Genomic DNA, 14,211 nt, shown 5'->3' with positions numbered 1-14,211 from the left:
TCTCTCTCCCATTCCCTCCTCTCCTCCCCCTCTCTCCCTCTCTAGGGCCATATGGTATTCTTAAGGTTCATATGGTATCCTAGGGATCCATGCATGTGTCTTACAGGGTCATAGGACACCATATGACCCGTAACAACACATAAGATGTCATATGGAGTCCTAAGGGGTCATAGGACACCATATGATCCCTCAGCACACCATACGACCCATAATGATACCAAATGGTGTCCTAAGGGGTCATAGAATACTATATGACCTCTTACAACACCATATAACCCATAACGACACCATATGGAGTCCTAAGGGGTCAAATGGTGTTGTAAGGAGTCGTAGGAGACCATATGACCCCTTAGGACACCATACGACCCTAACAACACCATATGGTGTTTTAAGGGGTCGTAGGACAACATAAGAGACATAATGACACCATATGGTGTCCTAGGGTTCATAGGATACCATATGACCCTTAGGACACAATATGACCCCTAATGACATCTAAGGGGTCATAGGACACTATATGATCCCTTAGCACACCATAGGACCTATAACGACACCAAATAGTGTCCTGAGGGGTCATAGAACACCATATCATGTTGTTATGGGTCGTATGGTGTCTTGAGGGGTCATATGGCATCCTATGGCCCCTTTTGACAGCATATGGTGTCGTTATGGGTCATATGGTGTCTTAAGGGGTCATATGGTGTCATAAGGGGTCATATGGTGTCCTAAGGGATCATAAAACACCATAAGACCCCTTAGGACACCATACAACCCATAACGACACCATATGACCCATAACGATACCTAAGGGGTCATATGGAGTCCTAAGGGGACATAAGACACCATATGACCCCTTAGTACACCATACGACCCATAACGACACCAAATGGTGTGCAAAGGGATCATAGAACACCATATGACCTCTTAGGACACCATACAACTCATAATGACACCATATGGAGTCCTCATGGGTCATAGGAGACCATATGACCCTAGTGACACATAAGCGGTCATATGGTGTCCCAAGGGGTCACGGGACATCATATGAACCCTTAAGACACCATATGAACCCTAACGACACCATATGGTGTCCTAAGGGGTCATATGGTCTCCTAAGAGGTCATAAAACACCATATGACCCCTTAAGAGACCATATAATGACACAAAATGGTGTCCTAAGGGGTCATAGAACACCATATGACCTCTTAGGACACCATACGACCCATAACGACACCATATGGAGTCCTAAGGGGTCATATGATGTCCTGAGAGTTCATAGGACACCATATGACCCTTTAGGACACCATATGATCCCTAACAACGCCATATGGTGTCCTAAGAGGTCATAGGACCCCACATGACCCCTTAGGACACCATATGACACATAACAACACCATTTGGTGTCCTAAGGGGTCATAAGACACCATCTGACCCCTTAGGACACAATATGACCCCTAACGACACCTAAGTGGTTACATGGTGTACTAAGGGATCATAGAACACCATATGACCCCTTAGGACATAATACGACCAATAATGGCACCATATGGTGTCCCGAGGAGTCATATGGTGTCTTGAGGGGTCGTAGAACACCATATGACCCCTTAGGATACCATATGGTCTCTATCTCTTTCCCTCTAACTCTTTTTACCTCTCTCCCTCCCAAACCCCTTCTCCCTCTCCCCCTCTATCTCTATCTCTCTCACTCCCTCTAACATAGGGAGGGGAGAAAGAGGTGACAGAGAAGAGAGAGAGAGAGGTGATATAGAAGAAAGAGAGAGGAAGATGGATAGATAGAGAGAAGTATCAATACCATCGTGCTACCCTCAACCGTGTTAGTTAGAATCTTCGTTTGCAGCTTTTGGATTTGTTGCTTGCACACAAAAAGAGGGGAAATGGTGTTGTTGATAGGGGTTTGCCTAATTCAAACCCCAAGTTTAAATTAACCCTTAAATTGAATTAAAATTATAAATGGGAATAATGAAGTAAATGTGGAATGATATACCTCAAATCTGTTGCAATTGATTATGGTTGATGATGCAATAACACAACATAACACAAGAGACTCAATCATAAATACATGCTTGCAGAAAGATTGATTTAGTTTGCTGCTCCATGATGCCTAAAAATATTGGAAGGATATGGTGGTATCAAATGCTTCCTTGAAAGATTGAAGATGCCTGATGTTGCTTGTAGATGGATGTGGAATGGATGATGTGATGTGAAAATGAATTGATAGGATGCTCCTATATAGGGTTCTAAAGGTAATTTACCAATTAGGGTGACCTCCAATGGTTAAATTGAGACACCAAGATCCAAAAACACCAAGAAGGGGAAGTGCACTGGCATATTTAAATCTGTCTTTTTTAAGGAAGGCAAGGATGCCCTGGGCACCCCTATACAGACAAGGGTGCCTCAAGTGCACCTGTTCGTCGAAAATAGGGAAAACAAATGAGAAATGAAGAGCAAACAACTCAATGTTAGAGTTTAGATTACCGTGCAGAAAGATGATATTAGTTTTGAGGTAAAAAGGCTTGAAATGGACTTGGGTGAGAGCTAAGATGGGACACATGAAAGTAGGGGCACATAAAGTTGTGTAAATTGTGCAAGGTTAAAAATTACAACACTTTGCTATCTCTCCCACTCATACACACACTCCTTGTTTCTATCTCTCTATAAATCTCCTTTGTACCTCTCTCTATCTCTTTGTTCCTCTCTTTGTTACTTGTCTTCATCACCTTTCTCTCTCATTATTGATCCCTCTATCTGTATCTCCCTATCCCTCTTTATCTATATCTCATTATCTATACCTCTCTTATTCACCCCATCTCTCTTGCTCTATATCTTTATCTCTCTATTACTCTCTTTATCTCCCTCTTACTCCTCTCTCTATCTCTTTCTATCCATATCTCTCTACCTCTATCTCACCATCTCTCTCTTATTCACTCCATCTCTCCTACTCAAAATTCCTCTCCATATCCCTCTCTATCTCTCTATATCTCCCTCTATCTATATCACTCTTTCCCCGCTCTATCTATTATATCTCCCTCTCCCTCCCCTCCCTTTCTATCTCTTTCCATCCATATCTTTCTCTACCTCTATCTCCCTCTCTATATATTGGGCTATAATTCCCTCTCCCCCCTATTCTTTATCTCCCTCCTCTATGTTTATCTCCCTTCTCTCTATCCCTCTTTATATCCCCCCACTCTATCTTTCCCCATCTCTCACTCTCTTTATCCCTTACCTATATCTTGATTTCTACCTCTCTCTCTCATTCTCTTCCAATATATCTCTATACATCCTTTCTCTCTTAATTTCTCTATCTCCCTCTATTTCTCTCCATCTCTATTTTCTATCTCTACTTCTCTATGTTTTTTTCCCTCTATCTAGATCTCATTGTATCTCTCTTTCTCTCCATCCCTGTATTTCTATATCTACTTCTCTATGTTTGTATGTCCCTCTATCAATCTTATTGTATCTCTTTCTCTCATCCACTCTATATCTCCTTATATCTCCTTATATCTTTGTTTGTCTCTCTCTCTCAGTCTACCTCACCATTTATTTCTTTGTCTATCTCTCCCTCTTCATCTCTATGCATTGGTCCATCTCTTCCTCTCCTCTATTATTTCTCTCAAATACCTATCTCTCTAACTCTCTCCCTCCCTCTCTCTTTATCTCCACCTCTATCTATCTCTCCCCATCTCTAGCTCCCTCACTCCCTCCCTATCCCTTATCTATACCTCTATCTCCACCTCTATCTTTCTATTTCTCTCACAATGCCTCTCTGCATCTATTTTTGTCCCTCTTCCTCTCCCCCTCTATCTTTGTTTCTATCTCAATCTTCATCCATCCCTCTATCTCTAAACATGCCTCCCCCTCTCTATCCATCCATCTCTCTCTCCACTCTCCCTCATATACCTCTATCTTCTTATCTCTTTATCTCTCTATAGCCATCTCTCTCTCTCTCTCTCTCTCTCTCTCTCTCTCTCTCTCTCTCTCTCTCTCTCTCTCTCTCTCTCTCTCTCTCTCCATATATATTTTCCATGTCCATGAAGATAGAGTTTGAGACGTCCATGTTGGGTGAGTTGTCCTATTTTCTTGGTTTGCAGATCTCTCAGAAGGAAAAAGGAATTTTCATCTCCCAAACCAGGCATGCGAAAGACATGGTGAAGAAATTTCAAATGGAGGACAACAAACCGGTAAGAACTCCCATGGTTACCAGTTGTAAGTTGAGCAAAATAGATGAATCACCAGAAGTTGAGCAAACTAGATGAATCACCGCAAGTTGAGAAAACACTGTATAGGTCTATGATTGGTAGTCTGTTGTATTTAACAACATCTAGAGCGAATATTGTACAAGTTGTTTGCATGGTAGCAAGATTCCAAGTTGCTCCTAAACATCTTCACTTAAATGCAGTCAGAAGAATTTTCAAGTATCTGCAAGGGACCATTAGCTATGGTCTGTGGTATCCAAAGAAAGGAGACTTCTCTTTGCAGGCTTATACTGATGCATATTGGGCAAGAAGTATTGATGACCGAAAAAAGTACAAGTGGAGGTGCTTTCTACTTAGTAGACCGATTAGTATCATGGCACAGTAAGAAGCAAGATTCGGTGTCATTATCTACTGTTGAGGCAGAATACATAGCAACTGCTACATGTTGTTCACAAGTTTTATGGATGAAGCAGACACTGAAAGACATATAGGTGGAGATACTGAAACCTATTCCAATCTGGTGTGATAACTCAAGTGCAATCAAAATCTCCAAGAATCCAGTAATGCACTCAAGAACAAAACACATTGCAATCAAGTATCACTTCTCGAGGGAGAAGGTAGCAGACAAGGAGGTTCTAGTAGAATATGTTCCCACCAGTGAGCAGATTGCTGACATATTTATCAAGCCACTTCCATTCGATCCTTTTGAGTACCTGAGACAAAAAATGGGAGTTGTCCCACCATCTGGTAGCACTTAAATGCACGAGAGGATGCATGATTTAGGGGGAGTCTTGAATCATGAAGCATGGACACAGGGGGAGAGAATGTCTTAACCGAAAGTTGTCAAGGGAGAGATTATTGGTGTCAAACTAAAGTTCCCTTTGCCATTGTTGTCAAAGGGGGAGTGAAACTAGAAAAGGAATGTTGACGTCAATGCCAAAGGGGGAGATTGTTGGCATTGAGTTGTCATTGATGTCAACCGGTATTGCAGGCAGGCTACCGGTAGAGGTATGTCATCCAGGATGAAGAAGAGTATACCGGTATGGTGAAAGACGAGTAGTTGTTGAGACTATCGATGACTTCACTGGTATGAGGTGAGATGCATGTGAGTGTGAGCATGTTAAGTGATAATCGGTAGAGATTATACCAGTCTGGAGTTTGGCTGCCTATTTATAATGAAGAGGCATAATGTTAAAGTAATCATATCCACCGGAGGTGAAGATGTGCTACCGGTGTAGTGTGCACTGTCGGTTAGCAGAAGAAGAAGGTCTCACCGGTAAAGGGGTGTATCGGTATGAGTTTGTTGAATGATCAAGTATGAACCAACCGGGTGTCGGTGAGCTGAGTGATTAACCATGGTGATTCCATGTGGAGTTGAGGTGGCAAATATGCAGAGGTCGGTGAAGCCTCCATCAACATGGTTGGTGAAATAGCTAGTCGACATAAATGAAACAACCACAAATCACGGGATTGTAACGGATTGATGTGGCTCGAGGAAGAAAGAATGATAGAGGAAGATCAAGGAGTAGTTGGCACCTGGATCCATGCAAAGGAAATCCGATTGCAAGAAGACCTCTAAAAGGAAACATCTAAGCGCTTTTATGAGTCGACAATCTTCAAGGTAGGAAATCTTGTATGTGATTTCTATCTTTAGCAAGTATGCATTGGATAATGGAAAACGTGTACAGATGCATTCCTGGAGTATAGGTGATCGATCCAAGATAGTTTGGATCGGAGCTCATGCAGATTGTGTTGGGTAAAGGAAACCCTAACCGCTCCAAGTTTGAATGGTTTCTTGGCGGGAAAGCTCAAGTTTAAATACGATGACTTGAGACTGTGATTGTTATTGTTGCAGTAAGAAGACAAGTGTGATATTGTTGTCTCAGAGCCAAAGAGAAAAGAACTTTAAGTGTTTATGAGCAAAGTATTGATTCACAGGAGAAGCAGAGCAAACCGATATAAGGAACAACCGGTGAAGAGTGCATTAAGCATAGAGGTGATAAATCGGCAGAAGCGGTGTCTAATTAAGGGTGATTGAGTGTGAGTTAAGAGGAGGAAGACATTGTGAGAGAGGATTAGAAAGGTGATCAACAAAGTCAAGTTGCAGAGTGGGTGGAGAGAACATAGATCGGTAAGGGTGAAACCAGCAGAGGAGAATATTGTAAGGTTGCAAAACTTCATTTGCAATAGTGATTTCATTTGTATATCTGAGTTTTATATTGCTTTCACTAAGTTGTAGCTTAGTGCAGGGATTGTAGCCTATAAATTGTGCAGGGGTTGGTGCTCCTTCGAGTTGGTGCTCATAAATCAGGGGTTGGTGCTCCTTGGGTTGGTGCCCTAAATTTTGTAATCAAAGTTTCATTGTGAGGTTGGATTGGAGCAGATGATCTCCAGCAGCTATTCTCACTAAGGTTTTTCCCACATGGGTTTTCCTCGTATATATCTGGTGTTGTGTGTTGCATCTTTGTGCATGTGGTATATTATTGCTTTAGAAAATCCTTTCTCACACCTTGTTTACTCTAGTTGAGCTACCGATTAGCACTCAATTTGATTTATGCATTACTAGTATCTCCTATTTGGAAGAAAAGAGTTTAAATCACTAATTCACCCCCCCTCTCAGTGATTCATTGTGTCCAACATAGTACTACTAATGACTATGATTTAGGATGATTTTGTAGATTATGATTTATTTTAAGTTTAATGAATGATATTCAAAGATATGAGAATGAGAAACAAAACTAATATAATGATTGATTTTGTGTTTAGTTTGTTCAAGGTAAAAAAAATGGACACAATTTTCAAATCCTATTTGAATATTGAAATTTGAGAGATTATATTTGTAAATGTAAGATCAATCTCAAATATAAAAGTGATGAAATAAAGGTTGATAGGCCATCAATATGAGTGTATTGACAAATTTAATAAATATATATTCTATTAAATTATATTAGAATACATTAAAAATATATACAAATAAAACATGAAATAAATATATAAAAATCTAAGTAAATAGATAACTACTAACCCTAGAATATATCACAATTGCATAAAATCATTTTTTCAAAATACTTAGAATATAAAAATATAAAATAAAAATAAAATAGAGTTATCAATATTATGAATATGCATCATTGCATTAGTGGATTGGAATTCATGAGAAGTGTATAGTTAAGGTCAGGCACATATAGGTCTACTAGAGCACATCTTACCAACTATGAACTAAGCTTGTGTAAGGTTACAAAATACAATGTGTAATGCACTTTTGTATAAAACACAATGTGTAAAACATATCTCAAATGATTAGTTTGATATCTCAAATGAGCAAAAAAATTCCCAATTGAGATCACTCAAAAATTACAGATTGTTGATCGTGATCAAGAACTAGTCGTGGCTGTTTGCGCTCTTTGTTTGCACAATGAGGAGTGTGTCTCCCACTTGTTTTTTCTCTGCCCCTTTTCGAGAGAGTTATGGCATAGATGGTGGGAGGCTTGGTGTCATGGATGTATTCATGCTACTTCTCTTATAGATTTATAGGAAAGCTTGGGTAGACCTCCAGCGAAGACTTCTTTCTTACAGGTTGTCTGGATGGTTGGTCCGATCTTCATTCTCTGGAACCTTTGGCTAGAAAGGAACCGACGAATCTTTTGCGATTCTAAACTTGGAAGCTCCCAATTGTGGAAGCTGGTTCTTAATAGGCTCTAGGAGATGATTTATGCTAAGTGTGATATGTCTGTTAATATAGATCCTGGGGATCAAGATATTGTGAGGAATTTGAACCTGGGAGACAATTGTTGGGGATGCACCCCCGGAAAAAGACCGAGCCATGGTAAGCAGCGAGTGAGTAGAGATGGGAGGTGGTCTCCTCCCCCGGCTGGATTCTTGAAGATCAATATAGATGGGTCTTCTCGGGGGAACCCTGGTCATGCTGGCATTGGGGCTATTGGTAGAGGCGATGATGGTGGTGCGGTTTTCCTCCTCTCTGTTTACAAGGGTCAACATTCTAATAATCTGATGGAGGCCCTAGCTATTAAGATTGCTATTGAGCGAGGATGCTTGTTAGGATGGCGGAAGATCATCTGTGAGTCTGACTCTCAGATTGTTGTGGATATGTTGAATAACTAGAAGTTGGAAGATGTTAGTTGGCAACTTGCCTCTTTGGCCAGACAAATTCTTAGTCTTTGTAGCTCCTTGGACTCTGTCTCATTTCGTCACATTCCCCGCGAATGGAACAAAGTGGCGGATTGCCTGACAAAGTGGGCTTCTGAGAATGTGGGTAGATGGGATATTAATGATAGGGATGAGTTACCTTCTGAGTATTGTGAGATCATTGATCAGATGGTATTAGAGGACAGGACTAGGTAGTTTGTTTTGGGCCTCAGGCCTTTGTTCTGTAACCTGATTTTGTTTGAATAAATTTTTACCCTTTTAAAAAAAAAAAAAAAAAAAAAAGAACTAGTCGTGGCTTTGATTTTTCAAAAAAAAATCTAAAGTCAATAACACGAGTTATTAAAAAATGGAGATCATGTTTTTCAAACAAATATTTTATGATGGTTATTTATGCAAAGTTACTTTTCAACTATTAAAATATATATTTAAGAATAGATATATAAATTCTACTATAATCTAAATAATTTTTGGGAGTTAATACAAAATCTTTTTGTTTATGAAATATAGCTCTTAAAATTTTAATTGTATTTTATTCAAATAATCCATAAATATAAGATCATATAGTCATAAAATTTAAGCCTCCATGACAATTTCCATAATTATAGATATTAATTGATGGTGATTTATATGTTTGAAAAACTATTCGCTAAACTGAAAGAGAATAATAATAAATGAAGTAATGATTGTTTATAAACACTTTAGTAGCAGAAATAAAAGATCTAAAAGATAGATATTCAGTAAGAACAAGGATATCTAAATGTTTGATTTGCATATTTTAAGCAGCAAAATGTTTAAGATTCTGCCAACCTATGGAGATTTATAATCCCTATTTAATAGAAGAAAACCATTCAGGAACTCATTAAAATTAACAAACTTGTTTACCCCCTAAATTTTACTGTATGCACTTTAAAAAAGAAAAAAAAAATTATGAGTGAGGCTAAGTTTATGTAAACTTATTTAAATCAAGAATATATTTGGGGTACCTTGGCATTACATTTCATATCATTTTTTGAGATATTCTACAACTATTTCCTTATCCTTGACAATATTCACTATTCAGTTTTACAAACAAACATAATCTTATCCCAAAACTTTGAGAATTGGTTGCAATCCACATTATAACATCATATTCACAAAAATGATAAACAACCCTCCTCTTTTCAAGAGGGAAAAAATAAAATTTATATTTAACCATTCTTATTGAAGCTTTAAGTGCATGCAGTTAAAATTGTGGTCACCAACAAAGTTAACAAACAAAATCACACACACATTCATCTCTTGCAAGGAAAATATCAGTATATGCCCTTAACTTAACACAAGAGTACTACAAAAAAAATTCACCATCATAGACCACTTGAAGATTTTGTTGTTCCATTAAAACCACAAAAAAAACTATCGAATGGAATCTCTTATCCTTCTTACAATTTACATGTCCTTGGTTACAAGAGGAACCCTCTTCTCATTATGTGTACAGAGGTTATCACCTAATAGAGTTTTTCCTCCCACTATCTTCCTAGATACCTACTTCAGTAAAAATCCAACAATCTCTTGATTCCTGTGCAAGTAATTTGTAAGGTCTAAATTGAATTTTATCCAAAAACCCATTATTTTGTCCCTTTGAATCTTCAGTAAATCACAGAGATAGTGAACATGGGATAATCCTTCACAAAAGAAATGTAATCTAAGAAATTCGTTGTATTGCAGTATACCTACATGAAATCACCATAGAACAAAAAGTAGAAAAAAAATTCTCCCTCTTTACACTATTTTTTAAGGAGTGAATAAGAAATACCACTCACCAAACTAGTTCAAATACATGAACAAAGACATACATGTTCTCAAAGAACCAATGAAAACTCTTCAAATCCATTTAAGAAATAGAATAGATAAGCCAACATGGAGATATTCAGGCTCCAAGACTTATAGAAGCTCGATTTCTGCATCCTGGAACAGGCGGAGATACATCCGACCGCACGATGCTAACTAGCAACTTCGAGTTGATCATAAAGCCAAATAACATTACTATCGATACCCATCCAATTTATGAAATACAAAACATTTATACAAAAGAAAACAAAAAACAATTTACCTGGATCGACATAAAAATAGCAAGAAAGGAGGTGCAAAAATGGTGAACGAGAAGCTAAAGAGGGATATTTTAAAGAAAACCAACACCAGCCTTGTTGTTGCCCACTACCATATCTACTTTCAGATTTTCGAAATGAAAAAAATAAAATGAAAACAATAGGAAGGATGTTTGAAATGTATTGAGCAGGAGGGATTTTTGAAATGTGTTGGGCGGGAGGAAGATTTTAAAATTCAAAACAAATTGTAGCTGTGTCCGTGACCGTGAGAGTGGCCGACAAATGTTAGCCGCGTGCAAATGCTTTCTTTCAACCGCAAAACAACAATATGCCTCCACGTCAGAGATGGTGGGTCCCAGAATGTCTCTCATAGCATCATAGGAGGGCATGTGATCTTGGAGCTGCATCATGGCAGGGCATGTTGTTTTGGAGCTAGAATATTTAGTGATGTATCTTTTGGTTTTAATGTCTCTGACATTTTTTTTTTTAATTTTTTTTATCGGTAATAGGCCGAAGCCAATAAGATGTACATACCCTAACCCCCTATAGGATTTGAAATTGTGACCTCTCTTTCAAGAGCACAAGTTCTCCATCACTAGGCCAACTCAAACTATAATTAATGGGCCGAAGCCAATAAGGTGTACATACCCTACCCCCTTGTGGGATTTGAACTTGTGACCTCTCTTTCAAGAGCACAAGTTCTCTACCACTAGGTCAATTTAGGTTGTACGACATTTAATTTAATGAAGTATAAACAAATTTTATTTTATTTTTTGAGAAAATTAAATTTTTTATCTACTCAAACCAATAAGAACACACATAAATGTTATTTTTATTATTATTTAAAATAAAAAATTAAATTTACACTATAGTTTTCTTGCCTACAAATTTTAATTCTTTACACTGATTGGCTAAAATAATTAAACAATTGAACTGCACGAATGCATAAGTATCCTGCCATGGGCAGGAACTAACAATTAACACATACAAAGAGGGTGTAAAAAGGTATTTCTTATGAATGGATCTAAAAAGGTGAATTAGGCTCATATTAGATGTTATTGATATTACACAAAGTGGATATAAATAGCATTTAAATTGACTAAATAAAATTAGAGCAAAAGTTTAAAGCGTTAAGCATGGTTACATTTGAGAAAGTTATTTTTATATTCAAATTTGTATTATTGTTTTGTATATGATAGGGCAGAGGATCTAGTAATTGAGCTCTCTAATTTCACACTTCTAAAAAAATTCTATGTGGAAATTTCAAATCACTCTCAATTGTTTACAAAAACTTAGTTGGCAAGTCCCCTACTTATAACCAAGGTTTCAAGGCCACATCATCAAATATGATGCCACTTCAACATGCTTTTTGCCAAGGTGCCCAAAACAACCCAAAAAAAAGGTGAGACCAATAGTCGTGCATAAGGGGCCCCCATACTTGTGCAGCTAATGTGGCATCACATGATTGGTTGCATTTTACAACTAAGGGTACATTTCATTCAATTATGGGTATTAAAGTCACAACTATTGGTGCAATGTTGTCAAAAAAATTGGACATTAAATCCACAAGTATGGGTATTAAGTTAATAATTGTGATCATAACAATTGGAACACACTCAACTACTAGGTCCTCTCCCCTAGTTTGTACAAGAGTTTTATGAAAAAAATTGTGCGTTTTTAGAATAGATGTATCCTCTTTTTGATGATGGATTGTTGAGTGCAATTTGAAATGTTAATTCTAAAAGTACATAGGTTTTTCCAAAAAACTCTTGCACATACTACATGGCCTATGAGAGGTTCATGTCTACTATATGATAGTTGTTTGATCATTTTGTTAAAAACCTTAACTTGTATGCTATATTACCATATTCGATCTATTAGATTTCAAAACTATCACAAAGTGTCCAAAATTTATACCATATTGATATGTCATCACATATTAAATCCTCATCCTATGTGTCTAGTTATCATGTGAGCACATAAAGCTTCTTAAATACAACCCTTGAAACCTATCGTTGCATGCTAAATAGTTAATCTTTAAATCCCAATCACTTATTCCTCAACAAGTCCCACTACTAATTGTTACCAAACAAGGACCCCACACTTGACTCTTTGCCCATGTAATAGTAGGTCACTAGTCGAAAGCCCAATCTCCATGCATGCACAATACCATTGATCTAATGGGTTAAGAGGAAACAAATGGTTGAGATCAAAAAGCTTCACAAAGACATTAACTCGCCCACTAAGATTAGGGAAAATCATCTCTCCATCAATATTGATTTTTTAAACGAGTTGATAGCAACGAGTGTGGGGCTTTGCATTAAAAAAAAAACACAAGTTGGATTTAATGAAGTCGTAAGGCACAATTAATTATGCTATTCTAGAGACAAAGTTGAAAGTGTCTATGATTCCCTGAAGTCACACAAAACAATGTTGGGTTTCAAAGTGCATTGAGTTACTCATCTAATGGATACTTTGGAATGTGCATTAACTAGTGCATGCAAATTTACGTCTACTCCCTAACAAAAGGTTTGATTCTAGTAAAGAATATTTTGGCTTTTGACATTTTATTATCTTTGCCAAATTGTGTAAGATTCTAATTTTAGGTTAATTTCTCAGAATCATAAGTTACGATTGAACCTTGTCCTTATAAGTCATAACACTGTCTACTAAAAAGAAAACAAACTTTAGATCTTTTTGAGATATATCTTTGGGCTTCAAAATCTATTGAGAAAGTCATGGGTCATAGTGTCCTTACAAGTTTATTAGTGGATAACATAGCAAACATTTAAGTATTTTATTATTCATATTAGAGGAGGGTCTCTATTAAGAATATTTGATGATGAATTTAGTGATTAAATTCCTATTTGTAATGTATGAAGAATTCATTTAGGGGAGGTCATTATGTCAAACTATTTTGTCAATCCTAATATTGTAGAATGGACTACAAAGGCTTATAACCCTCAAGATTTCTCTCTGTCTAGTTTCAATGGTATCAAATTCTTTGTTATGAATAAGAATATTTTCCACTAAGTTTTTTTGTCTTAACTTTAATGCCCATGTTCCATTAGATTTAAAATCTCTAGCGAATAAATATGACAATCAGAAATACAACTATAAGGTGAATTGTTTTACCAAGTTTAGATGCAAAGGTCATGGACAAGGGATGGAACCTATTCTAGGTAAAAAGATGGAGTCATTCAACATCATACTCCATACTTTAGAAATGTACACGTGTTAGGTTATGAAAATTGATATCAACCTATAATGTCCAACGAAGCATTGGTTTTTGTAGCTCACATCTAGAGTGTATACCAAAACATGTTATTCAATTATGCATGGTATTTAACTAAGAACCTACAAGAGGGGTTGGCCAATGTCAAAATTCAAGGTGATATTTTAAATTGTATTCCTTCTAGTGTCATGTTTACCTATACATGTATGTTGGTTCTTGGAGTTAAAAACTAAATGTACAACAAATATGAGAATAAAACAGACGAAGGAGCTTATGAACCATGAAACACACACATGGATAAATATGATCCTAGAGTTCACTTCTACATATTTGAAGATCAGATTGTGGCTTATGTATTGTATCAATTAGATTTCAATAGGCCTAAGCTCCCCATTGATTTTTTAGGAGTTTCCTAAGACCCATCGATTATCAACCATATATATTAAAGGTATACATAATTAGAGAGGTTTCTTTTACATAGAGAATACACAATTATCTATTTATTTGGATC

This window comes from Cryptomeria japonica, chromosome 2 (assembly GCF_030272615.1).
Source record: "Cryptomeria japonica chromosome 2, Sugi_1.0, whole genome shotgun sequence".
Lineage (NCBI taxonomy): Eukaryota > Viridiplantae > Streptophyta > Pinopsida > Cupressales > Cupressaceae > Cryptomeria > Cryptomeria japonica.
This window is presented reverse-complemented; position numbering follows the sequence as displayed.